Below are 13739 nucleotides of genomic sequence, written 5' to 3' on the forward strand. Positions count from 1 at the left end.
CCCACACACATGAAAACTTAATATTTAATATTTATACTATGCTCTATATATATCTATCAATCTATATCCTATATCTCTAATATGTATGAACATATATACTGTATGTATGTATATATATATATATATATTGTGTGTGATATATATATTAATTTCTGTTCAGTATACATATTTATTTTGAGCCGTGTGGTTTGCTGGAGTCTATAGCGCTGCACAGAGATGAGTTTTGACAGCGTATTCCTGTGCATCTCTGGCTCTCCTCGCTCGCTCTCATTCTCTCTGTGAGCTATAAGCAATGGAGGCAATTTAGGCAGAACTCCTGTGTATTGATCAAAGCCTAGTGAAATAAATAAGCTGCCAGACTCGTGCCAATCACAGCTGACAGCGAATGAGGAGCTGGACCTGCTCGCCATCGCACAGCAATAAAGAAGAACAGAAAAACACGCTCTGCTGCTTTCAATCTCCAAGAAAACGTGTGGATACAGCGATGAGACTCATCCTTCACTGACCGCATCAAACATACGCAAGATCTGCTGATGCTGGAGTTAATTGATATGACATCTTAATCTAGATAGTCTAGTTATTGTAGTGCATTTCCAGAACAATATTTCACTAGTTGTGTTTTGTAGCTCAGGAGATTTACAGCTGTCAGATTCAACTTCGTCTCAGATGTTTCTCCTGAAGGTCCTAAGACAGAAATAAAGAGACAGATCAGTCAATAATTGACATACAGAACAAACTATAGAAACTGCTAAGACTCGCAACATTGATATCTTGGCAAATCTGAGTTTGAGACATTCTTCAGAAACATCTGTGAAGCAGGAGACTTTAGCAAACACCTAACACTGTAAAACAATGAACATTTGTATATAAAGATCAGATCAGATCAGGGTTATTATGCTTATCTTAAAGTAAAAAACAAACTAATAAAACATATTATATACCATAAAAATGCTGTTGCCTAAAATAAAATAAAACCAAATATAAAATCCTTTTTATTTCAGATAGTTGTCAAGGCAGCATTTCTTATTTACATTTAGTTTAAATTAACTAAAACTGAAATAAAGATGAATAAAAACTATATACACACACACACATTTTCTTTAAATGGCAAAAACAAAAATTACTAAAACTGTAAAATTAAAAAGAAAATAATTATTTAATATTATTATTTAATATCATTATCATTCTACTAATATGAATTTAATGTTATTTTATATTATTCAATATTAATTTAAAATATAATATATATATTATAATTTAATCTTATTTTTATTGCATATTGTTTTATATTTAATATTATTTTTATATTACTGAATATCAATTTTATTCATATTTAATATTATTATTTTATATTATTTTTTCATTAAATAGTAATTTAATATTATTATTTAATAATATTGTTTTATTGAATATAATTTTAAAAATATTGCCATTTAACATTATTGATCAAAACGATATAATTTAATATTATTGTTCTATTGCATAAAATTTTTTTTTTAAATATTGCTATTTAAAATATTGATAAAACCTATTCAAATACTAATACAATCTATAACAGTATCCCTATGATACAAAAAAAACCTGGATCAGACTAACAGTGCCGAGACACAATTGAGATATTAAAGAGATCTAATGATTTCAGTTCTTAACAGATTTTGTGATATTTCTTCACGTTTTTCCTCCTGTAACAAAATCTCACCCTAATGGCAATACAATGATCATCTAAGAATTCTTGGAGGACAAACTGATCAATTTCAAAAGCAACTGGTCACAGCTCTGTATTTGAGCTCAGGACATCTTCTGCCTCCTCTTCCTCTCTTTCTGCATTTGTTGTGGTTGGTGTTCATTCGTCACTGAGCGTTTCTCTCTATTGACGTGCCAGTTCCCTGTGTGAATGCTGTCATTCCCACGCGCCGCACCACAAAGACGCATGGGCATTAGTATTATGATGAAAACGCCGGGATTCCATCGCCCTCCACCCTTGACTAATTCTTTATTTGTATCAAAAAGAGGAGAAAAGAAAAAAACATGGCAAATTCCCCGGAGCAGTAACAAGCTTCACGTCTCATTTGACTATGCTAATTATCTTTTGCATGATTAATTGGACCAATTAGAATTAGTGGTGGAAGAAAACGATTCTTGGCAAGGTGCAAACTATTAATTAGTCATGAAAACATTATTAATGCAGGGCTTTAATCTGAGTGAATAAGACAGAATTACAGAAATAAGGCTGATTAAGACTTTTCTTTTGGATGCGATTAATCATTTGACAGCACTAATATATATATATATTTATTTATATATATGCATACACACACACACACACACACACATATAATATTATTTTATTTAACATTATTTGTAGTTTTTTAAATATATATTTTGAACATTAAAATATTTATTTTAATTGATTTAGTGTTATTATTAATTATTCAAATTATTGTACTGATATGCATTTATTTAATATAATTGTTTAATTTCATATTATGGTTGTATTTAATGTCACTTTGTTTAAAAGTAATATTTAATCCTGTTGTTTTGTTGAATATTAATTTAATATTTAACATTATTATATTGAATATTAACTTGTTTAACATACATTTTTACATTTATTATTTTTGAATATTATTATTTAATATCAATTATATAATATTATTGTTTTATTGAACATCAGTTGAACATCATTGCATTATTTTTACAGTTTTATAAATATAAATATTGAATATTAACAATTTATTTTAATTTATTTAACATTAATATTTACTATTATTCATATTATTGTACTGATATGCATTTATTTAACAATTCGTATGAATGTTTTATTTCATATTTAAAGTTTTATAAAAAATCTTTATAAAAAGATTGAATATTTTATTTCATATTTTGAGGTTTTATACCTATAAATATATTACAAATACTGAATATTAAAATATGTATTTTTAATAATAATAATTTAAGATTTTATGTCATTTAATATTATTTATAAAGTTTTATCATTATAAATATATATTATTAATATTAAATATTTTAAAAATGCTGCATTATCTCTGTGACTAATCAAATTTAAGTAAAAAATGATAATTGATCATGTGACTTTCTCCAGTGCTGCTGTGATTAAAGCAAAACAGACACAAACCAAACTCATACTTCCTCTATGTACAGTTTCGGCTCTATCTCAGCAGTTCATCAGACTTTTGAAGTGCTTCTGACGGTTGATTCTCGATTGTGAAAGAGTTTCAGTCTAACGTAAATCACAATTTAGACACAAAAATGATTGAGTCAGTGTTTGAAAACAGAGAGAAAGGCTTTGAGAAAAGCAGCGGTAGTGATTCTCAATGAATGCGCTGCCGTTAAATCCACTCCCACAGAGAGAAACTTAACACAATTAAACACAGTTAATGCAGCTCAGCTCGTCAGAAAGCAGCAGCGGTTCTGGACATTTCTGCTCAGTGAGAATCTGGATCCGGTTTGGTTTTAATCGGGTCTAAACGCTGTGATCTGCCGACATTTTGAGATGTCTTGTCGGTTTTTGCAGAGGCGTGTTTTTTCACTTCATGTCCGACGCCACACGGCAATCTGAAACTCTTAATAGTTTCATTTCTTTGCATTTGTGACCCAAAAAACTAACCTCCTACTGACCCCAAAATCTCATTTCTAGCGTTTGAAGCTATAACTCGACCGCTCTTTCCATTCAAGGCCACGTCAAGCGCTTTATCACAGAGAAAACATTATGAAACGATGGTCTGTGCTCCTCAGGAAGAACCAGTGTTTTAGATCCTGGATTTCCTCTCCTTGTTATTGCCATACAACTATAATGAAGTATAAAGACTCGTTTGAGAGCCGCGGTATTGTAACACATAAGTACATGTTTAATCATATGTGAGCTTTATAAATCAGTGTCAGGCCGTCGTGACAGGCAGTGATTGATCAACGCTGCATATTCATGATCTGTGATGATTTATGGGGCTTTTGTGTGATGCAATTAGCCAAAGAAATGAAACAAGCTACATGTGATGAGCTACAACCCAACAGAAACCTTCAAACCTGTTACAACTTCATTATTTAAATACTAACTCTGTTCTAAAACTTAGTGAGCCGCCTACCTAGGGGTTATCATTAATAGGGCCTTTGCAAAATTCAGATTTAAAGAATTGGCCTCCTTTCAATTTATGAGTGCATTTCAACTGAATTCGCCACACAGGAAGTTGAATTGGAATGACAGGAAGAGGAATTCACTGAACTGTATTTCAAAGAAATGCAAAACAAGTAATGCATTCTTGGAAATTAAGCATTCTTCCACTCTGATCCACAAAAGTTGATTTATTAATTATGATATCCATACATCTATACTATCTATATGTCTCTATGTCTATAAGGACATTGAACCTTCAAGGCTTTTTAGTAAAAGTTTATTAAAACTTTGCTTTTCTTATAGGAATTCCTATGTTAAGTACAATTTGTTTATTACGTTTATTGAATTTTAAATAAAATCAACACAGTAATGCATTTTACAAACTATAGTTTACAATAATAATAAAAATATTTAAAATAAATAAAGTGATAAAATAATGAAAAGTTTTATATAAAACAATAAATAAAAGTTTTAATTTGTTATAGGATATCCACTGAATTTTAATTAAGTTCAACACAATAATGCATTTTGCAAAAGTTAATGTAATAAATAAATATATTTTCGTTTTAATTTATTAGGAAACACAATTTTGCAAAAGTGAATGTATTAAATATAACAAAAAAAAAATAAGAATAAAATATATACATTAAATGTAATTTAAAAAACAAACAATCTATATATCTGAGTTGACAATGCTGCTGTTTTTGTTAATTCTATTCCATTTATTTATTTCCACCTGTACATACAATGTATTTAGTTTTTTGTTTATTAATGCATACGTATGCATATTTTTATTCTCATCTTATTTTTTACTATCTGTATGTTGTTGTCTCTGTGCACTGGAAGCTTGTGACACTAAAACAAATTCCTTATGCGCAGACATACTTGGCAATAAAGCTCTTTCTGACTTCTGACTTAACATTAGTTACAGGGATTTCTTTGAACTTCAATTCTGCATCCTTTGTGCCACTTCGATGCAAATATAATTCATATTCAGGAATTGGATTAGAATGTAAAAGTCCTTCTCAAGTTAGTTCAACGCTGCTGTTAACACAGATGGTTTGAATCTTGTATTTGAGAGACTTGTTTGATAAATGGCACATGATCTTGAAGACTTTCACATGTAAGCATTTATTTGAGTTTGTGTACACGTGTCGAGCAGAGCTGATTGCTGTCATGTTTACAGTGTGGCGGATTTTCAATCGCTCTGTTCCATTAAGAAAAGACTATTTGGAATTATACGGCCAAATTACGGCGAAAAACACGATTTCCAAACGATTCATTCAACCGAACCGACAGGCCTAATTCATCAAGTCAAGTGCATTTACATGCATCACATCTGAGGTCGAATTTGGTCGTTTCTCAGCTGACAACTTTCATTTTCACATCGATTTAGCAGAAGAAAATTCCAGTGCGACTGTTTGTCCAAAGCAATGCTTAAAAAGCTAAAAGAGAAGAGCCTTAAACGTCAAACACAGGCACGGAAACGCGAGCATCACCTCATCTGGCTTCCAATCTGTTTCCCTTCACATCCAATGTCTTTTATGAGAAATCTCTGAAACAGAAATGATCTGGGGGAGCAATAATGTCCAGCACTAATTTAATACCTTATTACCATAAGCCTAGTGCGATGCATGCATAATAAATTTGTTGTATCGCACAAGGCTCAGGCATACGCTTGGAACAGGATTGCAGGTCCTGAGACAGCAAGCCCCATTTGCATGATATGATGTGAGAGTTGAATGAATTGGAGGATTATGGGAAACACTGCCTCCCTGCCCAGGCTCATTGTACTGAAGAGAAGTATCACATACCCACAGATGGTTCGCAATTTGGAACAAACCAAAGAGAAAAGCATGGAAAAGAGAGGGAGAAAATGTGCATGCTTTAAAAAAAGAGGAAGGAGAGGGGAAAACATCAAAGACTGCATTTTTAATTTCATTTTCAAGCGCAGGGGCACTATCTACCGGATTTTCTTTTTAATTCAAGAGGAAATGTAGTTTTACTTAAAGCGCAGCTTCTTAAAGTAGACTCAACATCTTTAGCTACGTTAGTTCTGCCCGAGACGTTTAAGGAAAGGCTTATTTAGACGGATATGCCGTCAAAAAGTCCGATGGTATAAATATATAGAGAGGAATCGCTTTTTTCAAGCATTTTATCTTCCAGTTTATATGAATGCATAAGGAAATGTTTATATTTTACAGGGTTTCTGCAGGTTTTATGAAGGTTCATTTAAGACTTTTTTAGGGCCAAGTAAAGAAAATGTAAGGAATAAATCTATAAGGGAAAACAATACATCAATATAGTTTCTAAATGTCAATGTCTAAAAGTCTAAAAACTCACAAATCTGCTGAAGCTGGTTTCCTTAAACTTTTTAAGTTTGCTCAACTCAGTGCTGTAAAAAATCAAAAAGTTGAGCAAACTTACAAGGTATAAATTCTTGTTTTCTGAGAAACTGAACAAAGTTATGGTGGCTTGCGGTATGAAAATTTAATGACACCATTGGTTAATATTATTAATTTTTTTTTAATAAATATAAACTTTTTTAGGAAAACAAAACGTCCTACCCAAGTTAAAAAAAATAAAAAATAAATTAAAAAAAGTTGAGCAACCTTAAAATTTTAAGGCAACCAGCTTCAGCAGATTTTTGAGTTTTTTCAACTTGTTGTTTTACGTTTATGCAACAAAAAGTTGAGAAAACTTTTAAGGCCAGTTGCCTTAAAATTTTAAGGTTGCTCAACTTTTTTTTTTTTTTTTTTTTTTACTTGGGTAGGAAGTTTGGTTTTCCTAAAAAAAAAAAAAAAAAAAAAATAGACTTTATATTTATAAAAAAAATAATAATAATATTAACCAATGGTGTCATTAAGTTTTCATACCACATGCCACCATAATTTTGTTCAGTTTCTCAGAAAACAAGAATTTATAGCTTAACTCAAGTAAATGTATCTTGATGTAAGCAGGTTTAGATATTTTTCCTGGAAAATAAGACAAAAAATAACGAGGAACATATTTATTTTTGCAGTGCATGCAACATTTAATGCCATGACTTTCAGGCCTTCATTTAAGGCCTTCATTTGTGGAAGGGCATATTGAGAGTTTTTAAGACCCACAGAAACATTCAAAAATGTATAAATGTTCACGCAATTTAACAATGAAAACCTTTTCACAAAACTTGCACACATAAATATGAAGAAAGTGGCATAAAGTGCTGTTTTAGACGGAGTTTAGCAAAGCTATTGTTGTTTCTGTTGATGCTGCGGTGTTAACTGAGCTCTGAGTTCATAATGAAAGTTTCTATTTGTGAACCACACCTTGAGCAGGTCTTACAGACATTAAAAGCAGAGGTGATGATATTTCTTGCATCATTTAGTTCACACCTCAGTGCAGTTCGGGCCTAAAAAAGAAATCACATGCCTGTTTGGTTTTCACACCTGACATATTTTGACAAGCTCATCGTCTGCTAATTTCAGTTTCAGGTGTCAGGACTGTTGCATGACAAAAACAAGATGTTGGCATATTTTGATTTGATAAAGCTTAACATTTGTTTGTTGCATATTAAACATTAAAACAAACGTAAATAGAGTCATGCTGTACAGTGTCAGAAATCTACTTTTGTCCCTTTTTTAAATTTTGTACTACTTAGTGTCAAAACTTCAATTAATTAATTGAAAATGTACAAAACCAAGATGCTGGCATATTTTGATTTGTTAAAACTTTGTGTACAGAGCAAATAGACCTTGTTTTACAAGGTCAGAAATTACTTTTAGCCCCTTAGGATGCATTTGAATATATTTTATATCATACAATAAACAGGCAGTTTAGAAAAAAATAAAAATCAATTGATCGATTAGATATTAATCAAAACGTTTTTGACAATATACAATATGAAAACTATGAAAATTATCTATAAAATAATATAAACAAATGCAAAAGTAGCTTTAAATAATGCACAAGTTCAAAATACAATAGACTAAATTAAATACAAAATTCGGTCCCACTTTATATTAACGTACTTACATTTAAATTAATCATTTGGTACAATGCACTTATTGTGTACATACATCTTTTTACATTGTACTTATATTTTTAAAAAGACCTTTATGTAATTACAGAAATGAATTACATTTATAATTACACTGTTGACCCATCCCTTAAACCTCCCCATACCACCAAACCTGTCCCTAACCTACCCGTATCCCTCCTCAATAGCAGCAGACGTGTACAATATGATCACAATAAGCACATTGTACTTATTTTGTGATGTAAGTACATAGTAGAAACCGGTTCATTTGCTGATCTGTAAAATAACAGCACAACACTGATACAGCATTTATCATAATTTAATCATAAAACTAGATGTTAAAACCAGCAAAAGGTCACTGATCCCACGTGCCACGAATACACAAAACTTTCACAGCAAAAAAGAGAGCCTAGCACACAGTAAGTATCAAAATGAGGTTAAACGGCTGTCGAAAAACTGCTTTGTTAGCTCATTTGTGAAGTGAAACATGCTAATTGAACTCGACAGTTGTTTTAACCTTTCTCCAGAGTTGCCATACCTTCGACATGTCCAAGAGCACGTGAAGAATGGGGTTTTTCCACCGCGAGGGGTTATTAGCATGATGCTAGAGCTGATTTACTGTGAAGTACAGAAGTTAAGCTTGATAGATTTCAGCACAACTCAGGCGTTTCTTAAAGGTCATTATGGCTTTTGAACAACCACCAGTTGAGTTTCAGTCTGACACATAAATGCTAAATATGTCGTTGAAAAACCAAGACCACCTTTAGCTAGTCGCGTTTCCTTTTCAGAGTACCGACAAACGTTTGATTGCTTGTTATTTTTTGTGTTTCATAAGATCACCTGTGGTTTAATCCTTGCATTTGTAATACTTATAGCTGGTCTCATATCATATTGTGATATCTTTCTTTGAGGCCGAGTGGCTTCGGCTGAAAACTAACAAAAGAGGAAGCTGTTTTCTGATGCATTGCACAGTTATCACTCTCTATCATCATAATTACCATATGTATACAGTACAATTAAGCCTCTTTCAAGTTTTTCCCACAGTAATCATCCAAACATGTGGCTTCATTTTCTGCAGAAAATTCAAACATTTGCTCCATTATGCCGCATTGTTCCAGAGGACAAAAACAATGCATGCATTAGCATCGCAATTTGCCTCTTTATTAGGGCTCTATTTGGCCTCGCTCGTACCTTTTCATGAAAGAAGAAATGAAAGAAAGGAATGAAAATAATAAAGTCTAGAATTGCTCGACTGCCTTTCAAAGTGGCATTGACATGCATGCATACTATAAGAAACATAAACGCTCATGAAGTAAGTTTAAGTACCAAATATAGTATCTGCTCAGATTATATGCATTTTTTGGACACTAAAAGTAGACTTTTGTGTATTATGAACAAAAAGTGCATGGGGTTTCCCACACGGAAATGTCATATATGTACATATAATATATTTACATGTATAAAATATATTGTCATCTGAAGTAAAACACATAAAACCTGAACAAAAAGTGTGCAAATGTAAGAAAATGTAATATTTGTGCATTTCATAAATCTACATGAAAATATAGCCTACTGTCATCTGAAGTAAAAACATATGAAACCTGAACAAAAAGTCCATGGTGTTTCCCATATGCACAAATAAAAAATTTCCATATATGACATATATTGTCATCTGAAGTAAAAACATATATGAAACCTATAAGAAATTGAAACAAATTCATATATTAAGTCTATGCAAGTATGTAGGTGTTAACATAACATTTTTGGACATATCGTGTACGTGTATAAGCATCCTAAAACCTGTCAATACATGTTAATATTATATATTTAAATATAAAAGATGGACATTAGACATGCATTCAAATAAATAATAATACAAAAACATACAGATTTTTTATATACAGATTTTATTATGTTTTAATAAAGTTGCATATATAAATAAAATATATTGTTGACACGCATGGTTGCTACATTTATCATATTAAAAATCATAATACAGATTTTAGTAATATATAAATTTGACTATAGGGATAAACGTATATCTTCATCTACCGAATGTGCGGATTTAATATATATTGTCCCATTGGTAAGATATGGTAATATCACTCTTGTTATTGGGCAATTATGTCATATATTACATTTCCATATTGCATGCACATGGCTTGAGTTTCTCCTAAAACAATTGTTTTTTCTTGCTCATTTTTGCATCTTGAAAGCAAAACTGCTGTTATAATAACACAACATGTTCTGGACAAAAGTTAAATACTTATTGTTTGTGATTTGATCACTAAACCTTACTGTAAGCATACCAGTGACACTTGTAAATGATCTTACGTTAATTCCAGATTGAATGCATGTTGCAAAGATGCCGTGAAGTCAAAGCCCATACCATCACAATCCAGCTCCCGTCATTTCATGTCATATTTATCTAATTGTCTGTTTCAAGGCCAATCAAGTTCGCAGCACAGCAGCTAAATTTAGATGAGGATGACTCACATCTGAAATCATCTAAAGGTTACCTGATTCTGAAGAGCTGTAATTGCACTTGAAAGCCTATTAGCTGCTCAGAAAAAGGAAATTGTCATGTTGTTCCATGTGCCGTTATGCTCAGGCACAATGCACACCAGTGACACAAGCAGGCGTTCACACCAGACGCGAATGAAGCACTTTAGCCTGACTACTGATAAAGTTATGGGATCCGGCATAAAGGAACAGTTAGTTAGACTTCTAGTAACAGAAGGGATACTCATCATGGAATCAGTTAACTTAAACAGATGAACTAACTGGATAAATAAGGTACAGACTGGCTGATATTCAAAAATATTTAAATACTCAGGTTTTGATTCTGGTTGATGGCATAAAACAACAGCAAGATTCCTGGAATTAACACTTATTTGACATATTATTTAGTCACAATTCCTTAATCATTTACAATAAGGTTCAATTTATTATTATATCAAATGTATATATATGTTCTCTGAACGATCATAACATCCAGTTTTTTTAAATGCTGTAAAACCTTTTTTTGGGGGGGGGGGGGCATTCCATGCATTCCATTTGATAATTTAGCAAACGTTATGGAAACGTTACTTTTGAATGTTCTCTAAACATTCTAAAACAAGTTGCAACATTTAAAAAATGTTAGGTGATTGTCCAACTAAAATGTTTCAGAAAAAAGTTCCAAGAACAATACATAAATCATGTTTTTGTGCTAACGTTTAAAAAAGTTTTATTAACGTTACTGAAATAATGTTTATACACTGCGATTATTGTAAATAAATAAGAAAAACAATGTATACAAAACAGAAAATTGGGTAATAATTTACAATAAGGCTTAATTAACTTTAATCCTTGAACTGAATTATTGTTATTTTACTTACTTATTTGCTTATATTATATTATTATTATTATTACAGCATTTCTTAATCTAGGTTAACATTCATTTAAAAATACTATTGATTTTAATTCATGTGGTTCATAATGCATTAGCCTACCTGAAGTTATTTTATACAACTTTAACTTAACTATACAATAAAGTGCATTAATAAATCTATAAATTAACCTGGATTAATAAATGCTGTAAAAGTAATGTTCAAATGTTGGATAGGAAAGATTATAAAACTCAAAATGATCATATTTGTTGCAATTCCAACAAATAGGCTAAATAAGAAAAACAACAGGCTGCAGTTCAACAGATCATCAGCGTTTGCTCAGCTGAACATCATTCACTCTTCTCCAGCACCAGAACACAACACACAAGTCAAAAGTCAGCATTTGTATTTGGAAGTATATCTCCAAAAAGCCAGTTCCATCATATCAAACTTCCATTTTATGATGCGCAAATCCCATTCCCTACAACAGCAGCACCGCTCCTTATCGGAGACGCAGGAGATATCAGGAGCAATCGTGTTTTTCATCAGTCTCAGCCCGCGCTAGCTTTTATTGTCACAGAAAATGAGAAGCTCGCTGTGGCGCTGGGGGGGAGGAGGGAAGAAAAGTACGGCGATGCATAATGCAAAAGCTGCGCGTGTTTATACGTGCTGATGATTCGCTCAAAACGCTCTTTATCACCACACTCCTGCTACTAACATCACAGATCTGCTGTTTGTTTGTGTGAGAGCAGAAGAGAGCTATGCACTTAACAACACCTCAGATAAGCTTAGCAAAGCTAACGCGGGCATCAGTGTGACTAGTGCTCATGTACTGCACTAAACGATCAGACGCAGCATGCTCACCTGCTGGAGCAGTACAGGAACCTGAGTGACAGCTGGATATTTACAATGTCATATAGCATAGCAATGCCCTAGCAACCATCATGTGCAACCTAGCAACCTCTTAGAAACTTTGTTTAAATGCCCTAGCAACCTCCCACAGCACCCTAGCAACTAGAACACCTTAGAAACTTTATAGAAATGCCCTAGCAACCACCCACAGCACCCTAGCAACTAGAGCACCTTAGAAACTTTATAGGACTGCCCTAGCAACCACCCACAGCACCCTAGCAACTAGAACACCTTAGAAACTTTATAGAAATCCCCTAGCAACCACCAACAGCACCCTAGCAACTAGAACACTTTACAAACTTTATAGAAATACCCTAGCAACTGCCCACAGCACCCTAGCAATCACCTAACAACAAGAACATCTTAGAAACTTTGTTGAAATGCCCTAGCAACCTCCCACAGCACCCTAGCAACTAGAACACATTAGCAATTGTATAGAAATGCCCTAGCAACTGCCCACAGCAACCTAGCAACCTCCTAGCAACTAGAACACCTTTGAAACTTTGTATGAATGCCCTAGTAACCACCTACAGCACCCTAGCAACTTATAAACTTGGTAGAAATGCCCTAACAACCACCTACAGCACCCTAGCAACCTCCTAGCGACTAGAACATCTTGGAAACTTTGTTGAAATGTTCTAGCAACAACCCACAGCACCGTAGCAACTAGAAGACCTTAGAAACTTTGTAGAAAGGCCCTAGCAACCTCACACAGCACCCTAGCAACTAGAACACCTTAGAAACTTTGTAGAAATGCCCTAGTAATCACCTAACAACAAGAGCACCTTAGAAACTTTGTTGAAATGTTCTAGCAACCTCACACAGCACCCTAGCAACTAGAAGACCTTAGAAACTTTGTAGAAAGGCCCTAGCAACCTCACACATAGCATCCTAGCAACTAGAATACCTTGGAAACTTTGTAGAAAGGCCCTAGCAACAACCCACAGCACCCTAGCAACTACAACACCTTTGAAACTTTGTAGAAAGGCCCGAGCAACCTCACACAGCACCCTAGCAACTAGAACACTTTAGAAACTTTGTAGAAAAGCCCTAGCAACTGCCCACAGCATCAAAGTAGTCAAGCATCACATTTTTTTCACAAATGTAAAAATGTGCTTCCTGCACTGTAAAAAGTGATAAGTTGACTTAACTTATAAAAATTGAGAAAACCCCTTGCCTTAAAATTATCAAGTAAATAGTAATTAAAAATTGGTTCACTTAACTTATTTTTTTAAATTATTATTTACTTGATAATTTTAAGGCAACGGGTTTCCTCAATTTTTTTAAGTTAAGTCAACTTATC

This window comes from Barbus barbus (genome assembly GCF_936440315.1).
Source record: "Barbus barbus genome assembly, chromosome: 25".
NCBI classification, from domain to species: Eukaryota; Metazoa; Chordata; class Actinopteri; order Cypriniformes; family Cyprinidae; genus Barbus; species Barbus barbus.